This window comes from Malurus melanocephalus, unplaced genomic scaffold, assembly GCF_030028575.1.
Source record: "Malurus melanocephalus ecotype Western Australia unplaced genomic scaffold, MMel_1.1 scaffold_29, whole genome shotgun sequence".
Taxonomy (NCBI): domain Eukaryota; kingdom Metazoa; phylum Chordata; class Aves; order Passeriformes; family Maluridae; genus Malurus; species Malurus melanocephalus.
The window spans coordinates 3,633,545-3,641,195 of record NW_026623261.1 but is presented as its reverse complement, the minus strand read 5'-3'; the positions used below and the strand labels follow the sequence as shown (position 1 = coordinate 3,641,195).

The 7,651-nt window shown below is 38.9% G+C and overlaps 1 long non-coding RNA gene across 2 annotated transcripts in view; it reads right to left on the bottom strand.

The window, feature by feature from the left end:
* Positions 1-2,532: 2,532 nt before the first annotated feature.
* The window catches only part of LOC130572156 (uncharacterized), an 18,629-nt gene continuing 13,510 nt past the window's right edge, over positions 2,533-7,651 (bottom strand). For both annotated transcript variants that reach the window (XR_008965182.1, XR_008965181.1), the window contains one exon: positions 2,533-2,940. This is a non-coding gene — a long non-coding RNA (uncharacterized LOC130572156). The remainder of the gene's footprint in view (positions 2,941-7,651) is intronic.

The window sequence follows — 7,651 nt, the reverse complement described above, 5'->3', positions numbered from 1 at the left end:
TCCTTTCAAATAACTTACTTGTTACATTAATTTAAAAGAGAAAACTACTCGCTTTTCAACAGTATTTAATTAATGCAAAATAATATTTTTGGATCTGGATGAGACTATTTATAAACCTAGCCCCTTCTTGGGCCTTCTGTGCAGCTGGCAGTGAAACTAGCTGGAAAGGGCCAAGGGGCTGACCAGAGCAGGTCAGCTTTACACAGCCCGTTGTGCAAGAGCCCAGACAGACAGATGAGGCTGAGATGATCAGCTGCTCTAAACTGTYGCTTTGTTTCATTATTTTCTACTTCAGTTGGAACAGACCTAAAATGATCATCCAGTCCAACTTCTTGACCACTTCAGGGCTGATCAAAACTTAAAGTGTATCATTAAGGGCTTTGTTCAAATTYCTGCTAAACACTCACAGGGATGGGWGATCTACCACCTCCCTAGGAGGGAATAAAATAGAGTAGAATCAAATAGAATAGAGTAGAATAGAATAGAATATTGGAAGGGATCTAAAAATCATCTCATTCCAACCACCCTGCCATAGGCAGGGACACCYTTCACCRGAYCAGATTGCTCAGAKCTCCATCCARCCTGGCCTTAAACWCTTCCAATGACAKGACCTCCTCAGCYTTTCTGGGCAACATRTTCCAGTGCCYCATYRMCTTTACAGGAAAGAAGYTTTTATGSTATCTAGTMAAAACCTRCTCTCTWTCAGTTTGAGTCCRTTCCCCCTTGTCCTGTCAYYACAYGCCCTTGTAARWAGTCYYTCTSCATCTCTYTTRTAAGTTCCCTTCAGGTAYCAGAARGCYRCAATTCRSTCACTGTKAAACCTTCTCTTTTCTAGGCTGAACAAAGTAGAACTTTGGCTCTGCTTTAGTTTGTTTTCATGCCTTCACTGATATATTCCTGACATTTATGGCTGCCTGAAGTTATGAACACCTTCATCCTGAGTGGTGATGAAGGGCTAGTTGTGGAGGAGATGAAGGAGCTGCAGTTTCTAGCACATGGAATGGAATGAACAAGCAAGATCATTCCATGTGGAATGGAAGCTAAAGACACTGAAAAGCAGCTCTATTTTCTTGCAATTTCAATTTTCCTGTTGCTCTGAATAGCAGCTATGTAATTAGCTCAGTATTATCCAGGGACTAGGGATAMAACCTGGCAGGTGCTCTCGGTGCTTTGAACTGCACCCTCAGTGGATAGTGAGACTGCTGGGAGAAGACTTGCTTAGTCTTCAAGATTTTGTTTGGCTATTGTGAAGAGCTGATGCTGTTGGTGTGTACATTGACAGAATCTCAGAGAGACTTCTTTTAGGAGTTTTGGGACAGCCTCATTAAAAGAAAAAAAGAAAAAAGAAGAATGAAAAAAGAACATTACTTGTAGAAAAATTCTTCATTAGAGTATCTCCAGTTAAATTCAGGATAAAGCAATTCTTCATTAGAGTGTCTCCAGCTAAATAATTTCAGGATAAAGCTGATCAAACAATTTCTGAAACTTTTTATTGGCTAATGCAATGCCATAATAAATGCCATATCAACACAATACCTTCATGATTGTTTAATCATGGTCATTATTCCACTGGGAGTCACTCAGAGGCTACAGTCCCTTTAGGGGTTTTTCAATCTGTCTTCACAATAATTCACCTAGCAAAAAAACCTCTTTTCTTTTTCAMAAAATGAACTTGAAGTTACATTAAGCAGGATGAGCTGATGAAATCACTCCTCAGCACTGAAAACACCTCTTGTATTTCCCTTTCTCTCTGTCCCACTGTGTCAGTAAGACCGGGGACCTTTCTATGACCTACTCAGCTCAGTAACATCACACATGAGCACAGGAAAAGAGAACATTCTCTGTGTGARCAGTGAGCTCAGTCGGCTCCAGGAGGGGGCTGATGAGTATTAGAGCAGAGAGAGAAGGAGAAGGGACTCTGCAAGAACCAACAGTGCTTGAAATGAGGCCCTGGGAGCTCAGAAGGAACTAGACCTCCCCTTCTCGAGGGACAGCAAGGTGTTRCAATAACAGATTATGGAAATATATCCCAGAAAAATTTAGCCTCTGATTCTTTTTCAAGTGTGTCAGTGTTTACTTTTGTGAGTCTTATCAGGAATACTGCTCAGGGGAAGGAAGAAAGATGAAATGCAGTGGAAAAAGATCATTATTTGTAAAATTACTAGTACAGCATTAACCTGAACAATATAGGAATAAAAAACTCACTGTGTAAATCCAGCATGTTTTTTCCTTTTTAAAAATATATTGTTGCTTTCTGACACTTTTCATGTATTTAATACTTTTGTCATGTATTTAATACTTTTGTTGTTTCACGTTTACTCAATAACATTTCTAATTCTGTCATTTAAAACTAAATAATTAAATATAATTCCAGTTATTAAATCAAATACTCTGAACATTGTGAAAAGAGTAATTTATTATTGTAGCACATGTAAATAGCACATTTATGTAGACTATRGAAGAAAATATTGTGAACAAAAAATACATTACTCATAGAACTGRTAAAATAACAACACTTGAAGACTCATTTTCTATCTACTATGCATTGTATAAAACCAGTTTTATTAATAAAATGTCATTCATAATAAAAATTCAAAGAAAAAAAAAGTCAAATATTACATTATGAAAATATAACCACTTTATTGAGTGAAACTATATTCTGGAAAGTATGGCTATTTTGTCCATCTATAATAACCTTTACACTTAGATAAAAACAATAACAAAAGATTTACAGGACCTTGAAGATGCACAGAGCAGCCACCTCTTTGCCAATCTGAAAGTGGCTTCCTACAGGCTTTGAGTGTGATGCTCTTCACCTCTTTGTACCTTTTTGGGCATGGAGCTGGTTCATGCAAAGCCGGGTGACTTCTGTAGGCTGCCAATGGCCGGCATTCCTAAGTATCCCGAGAGCAGACCCTGAGGCCAGGTTTGGACCATTCCCTAGAAGAAATGTCAGTATATCCATGTGAGTATCTGCACACCAGGCACAGGCCTGAGGGAGATCACTCACACATCTAAAATCCTATTCTATTATCAATTATACAATGATACTCACAGAACAAGGCATGGCAGAAGAAAACATATTCTGTCTATGCCACCTGTTAGAAATTCACCTCTTTTTCTTCCTTTATGTTGGTCTCCTACATCAAGCATAGGAAATTAGAGGTCCCACCAGGAATTTCTTTCATGTCAGGGCAAATTCCTTTGAAAAATGTTCATTCCTGAGTTTATGCACTTCAATTTAAAATTTGCTTTCTTAGCCATAAAACTTGTATGCAGGTCCACTATAAATATCTCAATMAAACTGACTTAATATAAAATAGAGGTACAAAATTTAGGGCCATGATTATACTCATAAATTATCTGAAACACTGAGAAGYATTTTGCCATCAATRCACCAAAGCAAGCCCATAATACAAWYATAAAAGCATCCTATTTCTYCACATTTTATCCATAACCTTAAAATGGATTATTTTATAATTTTTTCCACACTATAAATTCTGAATAAGTAGACAGGTTGTCAGCACAYTGGCTTTCTAAGTAACAACTTGTTCTAGAGGAATGCTAAGTTAATTTGTGGAGTACCTCCTTTATTTTTCCAGCAGAATKACTATTCTCTACTGACTTCAATCCCTTAGGGCTTCAGTATATCCCAGTATTCCTTAMTTTAAGCTTATTTTTCATGTCATGGATAACACCTTTTTTTCTCCAAAACATTATAGATTTCATTTTCCTTGCCCATAAAAGCCATCATGTGCATCAGCAGCTATTTGATATCCTTTCTGCCCTCCTGTGACCTACATTCAAAACTTTCCTTACATGAAAGTCTTTCTTCCCACTCAACAAAACACTCTAAACCCAGCTTTAAAAGAACTCTTTATTGCAATCTCAGTGTGATAGCAAAGTCCAGCGGCAAGGAAGATCCTCTTGTATTTGGCAGATGTAACTTCAGTTACACAAAAGCTTTTCTTAGCACTCTAAGCAAGTTAGCTAGTGTGATCTACAATCTTAAACAACCTTTCTGAATACAGACTTTAACATCTCTGTCCTTTGATATCCCMGCTGTAGTGGGAGAAATAAAACTCCCTGTTTTCACCTGAATGTTGTAAACATAAGAATGAAAAAAATTAGAGGACTCTTACACATCCTGGGATAAACATTTAGTGAGAAGGTCCTCTTTATGATTCTTGCAGGGATCTCACAGATTACAAACTCAAGCAATTTTTCAGAATGTATGTATGCAGGAATGCATAGTAGTTTTTTACWAACAATAGGCAGAACTTTATTAAATTCTGGTGCAAAATGGGAACTACACAAAAAAAAAAGCGCTTTACAAAAATACACTCTTGCATTATTAATTAAGAAATAGAAGTAATAATTAAATTAAATAGAAAAATGAATACTACTATAATCAGTGAACTTTGTACTATTAAATTATTAAATCCTATAAATAGCTCAAGCTTTCCTTAGTGTTCCAATTAAGTTTCAACTGCATATTACTCTATTACTAGTGGTATAYCTGCAGCAAAGGAAGGCTTGAAGAACATTACCTTCCAGTTTTTGCCTTCATTAGTAATTGTAGCAACACTGTTAAGCAGAGTTTATAGAACCTTATTGATTAGTATTTTCACTGTTCTTGATTGCAAGATAGACTGTTCATCTTCGAGGGATGGTTCCACAGCTCTAGGCAGCTGAATTAACACCCCTCCACAGCTGAGACACACACTGCTCCCTGCCCTTTCCACCCTTCCTTTGGGCCCCAGCACTGACCACTCACTCCTGATGCTTGCACCAYGCCAGATCCACAGCTAATTGGGGTCTTTTTGGGAGCCAGTTTTAGTCAGCACTGGGTCATGTCAATTTACAACAAAGCCTGTTATAACTGGAACAAGGAAGGATGGGTGCTTGAGGAGACAAGAACATCAGGATRAGGAAKAAAGGGAGCAAGGGCACAGAGAACAAGGCTTTGTTGGCCAGTGAGATCATTTCCACTCACTGCTGACTCTTGCCTTTAGCAAGTTCCTTCACTAACAGAAAACATAAGCTGAAAAGATCAGTGCGTAAGGCAGGTTTGCTCATACTAAAAGGATACCTTCAGTGCTTCATTTCTTGAGTRCATTTGGGATCTGCTGAAGAGTCACATCGCAGGCACATTCTTCAGATTTTTGTGTCTTCTGATGAATTAGAAGATCAGACACTTGAGCTAGCACCAGCCTTGACAAGTTCTTCCCAAATTATGGCACAGCCACACAGATATTGGCATAAGCATCCTCTCCCCAGAAGCTGAATAGCAGAATGGGCAATAATGATTGTTAACTTGTGTGTTATTGGGATATACTGGGATGGCCAAGAAATACTTATTGGGGTGTTTTTTTTTTTTTTGGGGGGGGGGGGCGGGGTTCTTTTGGATTTTTTTTGAATCAAGTAAAAAGCAAAAAATGCCTTAAATAAAGAATAAATAAATAAATAAAAAATTAATTTTGAACTGAAAAAAAAAATTAAAAGCTCACATATTTTAGACGTGAAATTCTTTAACAATGTGAAATGTCTGGCCACGGAGCTTCTCCAAATTATAGAGTACTGTAAGACTTGTAAATCCAGCGAAATGGCAGTGCCTGATCACTCAGTTCAGCTTTTGCCATAAGAGAAATGGCTAGGAGCAAGGCCAAAGAGGATATTAGACCAACACTTCTCACATGCCATAGCAGCTCTTCAGGGAGTGTTACTGCATTGCACAAGTCAAAGTAGCCCTGGCTACTTTGTAAATATCCGCATCAGCAACATGATCGACAGGGGATCAACTTTCACAAATGCTTTGAGAATGGTAACAGTTTCATTCTTCCTTCTTAATTTTTAGGCTCATCCACACATTCTATGAAACTTACTTTATATGCTTTAAAATCACTATGAGGCCATCACCTATCCTGATGCTGCTTGTATACTGTGTCTCATGCTGAGTCTTTGTGAGACATTCCTCATTCTGGGCTTATTTGTTCACTATGTGTAACTTAACTCTACCCCATGTGTCCTAAGGTCAGACTAATTTCTCCTGTTTGTGCTTCCTACTTAGGTTTTTCCTCCTAACACATCAGCCAGCTTGTCCCTGTACATAGGTTGAAGCTGAAAACCAGTGGATAAGTGTGGAGTCTGGGCTAGAAACCTGAACTGAAATAACAGCTATAAGATGCTCATGTGGGTCATGCTGCCAGCAAAGACAGCTCAGGAGTCCAAACACAGCATGCCTCTCTTTCCAGCTGTGATACAAGYACAGTCTCAGCATGGCTGAACCTCTTACAAGGAGAGAAAGAAGAGGCCTCATGACAGCAAAGGGAATAGGTGGAGAGGTGTTGTCCTAACCCCATGGTGAAGGAATGGTGTCACACCTCTTGTAGCTGATCTCCACTGCTGCTGAAAGGTGCAATTCTAGTCTGTGCCTGGCCACACCTTCTCACCTTCCCTTTGTGTTGGGGCTGTGCTGCTTCATCACCACAGGYAGCTGAAACAGCTTAGCTAAGAAAATACTTTCTGTGTGATTTTTTTTTTTCAGTTGGGTTGAGTGAGTTTCTCTGAGCTGCTGCATGACCACACTGGTACAACCCCACAAGGGAGTCAATGTACAAAGGGAGTACACCTGGGCAAGCAGGAGAAGAATTCTTTTTGGAAGAGTACCTTCTCAAATTGGCTAAAGGCAGTTGTGAAGTCACACAGCTGCATATGAACCCGGCACAGGTAAATACATTGCTTGAATCAGCACAGAATTTAAATGCCAAACGCAAAAAACTTTAATTAGTTAGTGTAGCATGGCATTTGCTAATGATTAGTGCTGCAATGACCAGTGAGATCAGTATAGACCACTGTGATTTGAAAGGTCATGGCTTTTCTGAGACAAACATTGCCAAGAACAAGCAAACTGAGAGAAAATATAGATGTTAAATGTTTCTGAAGTCATTCTGTTACCAAAAATRGGAGATTATAAACTCTGTCAAAACAAGAAGAGTTTTTAAAATAAAAGTTGAAAATAAGGATTCCTCAATATGTCCTCTGATACAGGATGGCAGAAGGGATCAAACTGGCATAAGTTCCAGTGTGCCAGTTTTCTGCGTCTAGAGCTGCTGCCTGCTTTGCTGTGCCAGCTATCTCAACTTTACACAGAGACTGCAGGAACTTTGCACRACGTATATGATGATCACATAAAACAGAAGGTGTCGGGTTTGACTTTGGTTATCCCCATCATTCCCCTTCTCACTGTCTGAACCAGGAAAAATAGCTAGTGTCAGCACAGGGATGTGGACCAGGGAATTCTACCTAGAGTAAAAYTTGTTACCAAACTGAAAAAACAGTTTAGCAGCTCAAAGCCACATATTTCAACTTCACCATTGTGTGGTTTCACCAGACATGGTCTGACTGTTTTCTGCCCCCACCTCTCCCTAATGATTGGATGCATACATTCCCAAAGAGGGAGACTTAATTGTACCCAAAGAGTTTGGCACTCATGCATAGCTTTTAGTCATCTCAGTTAAGCACCAGAGCAGAGCTCACTGCAGAGCTGTGAGGTGTCTTTGTGAAGCTTCAGGACTGTCTTCTATTTTTTAATATGTAAAATYTGCACATTAAAACAGAAAGTTCTCTCTCTCTCTTTCAATTTTTTTTT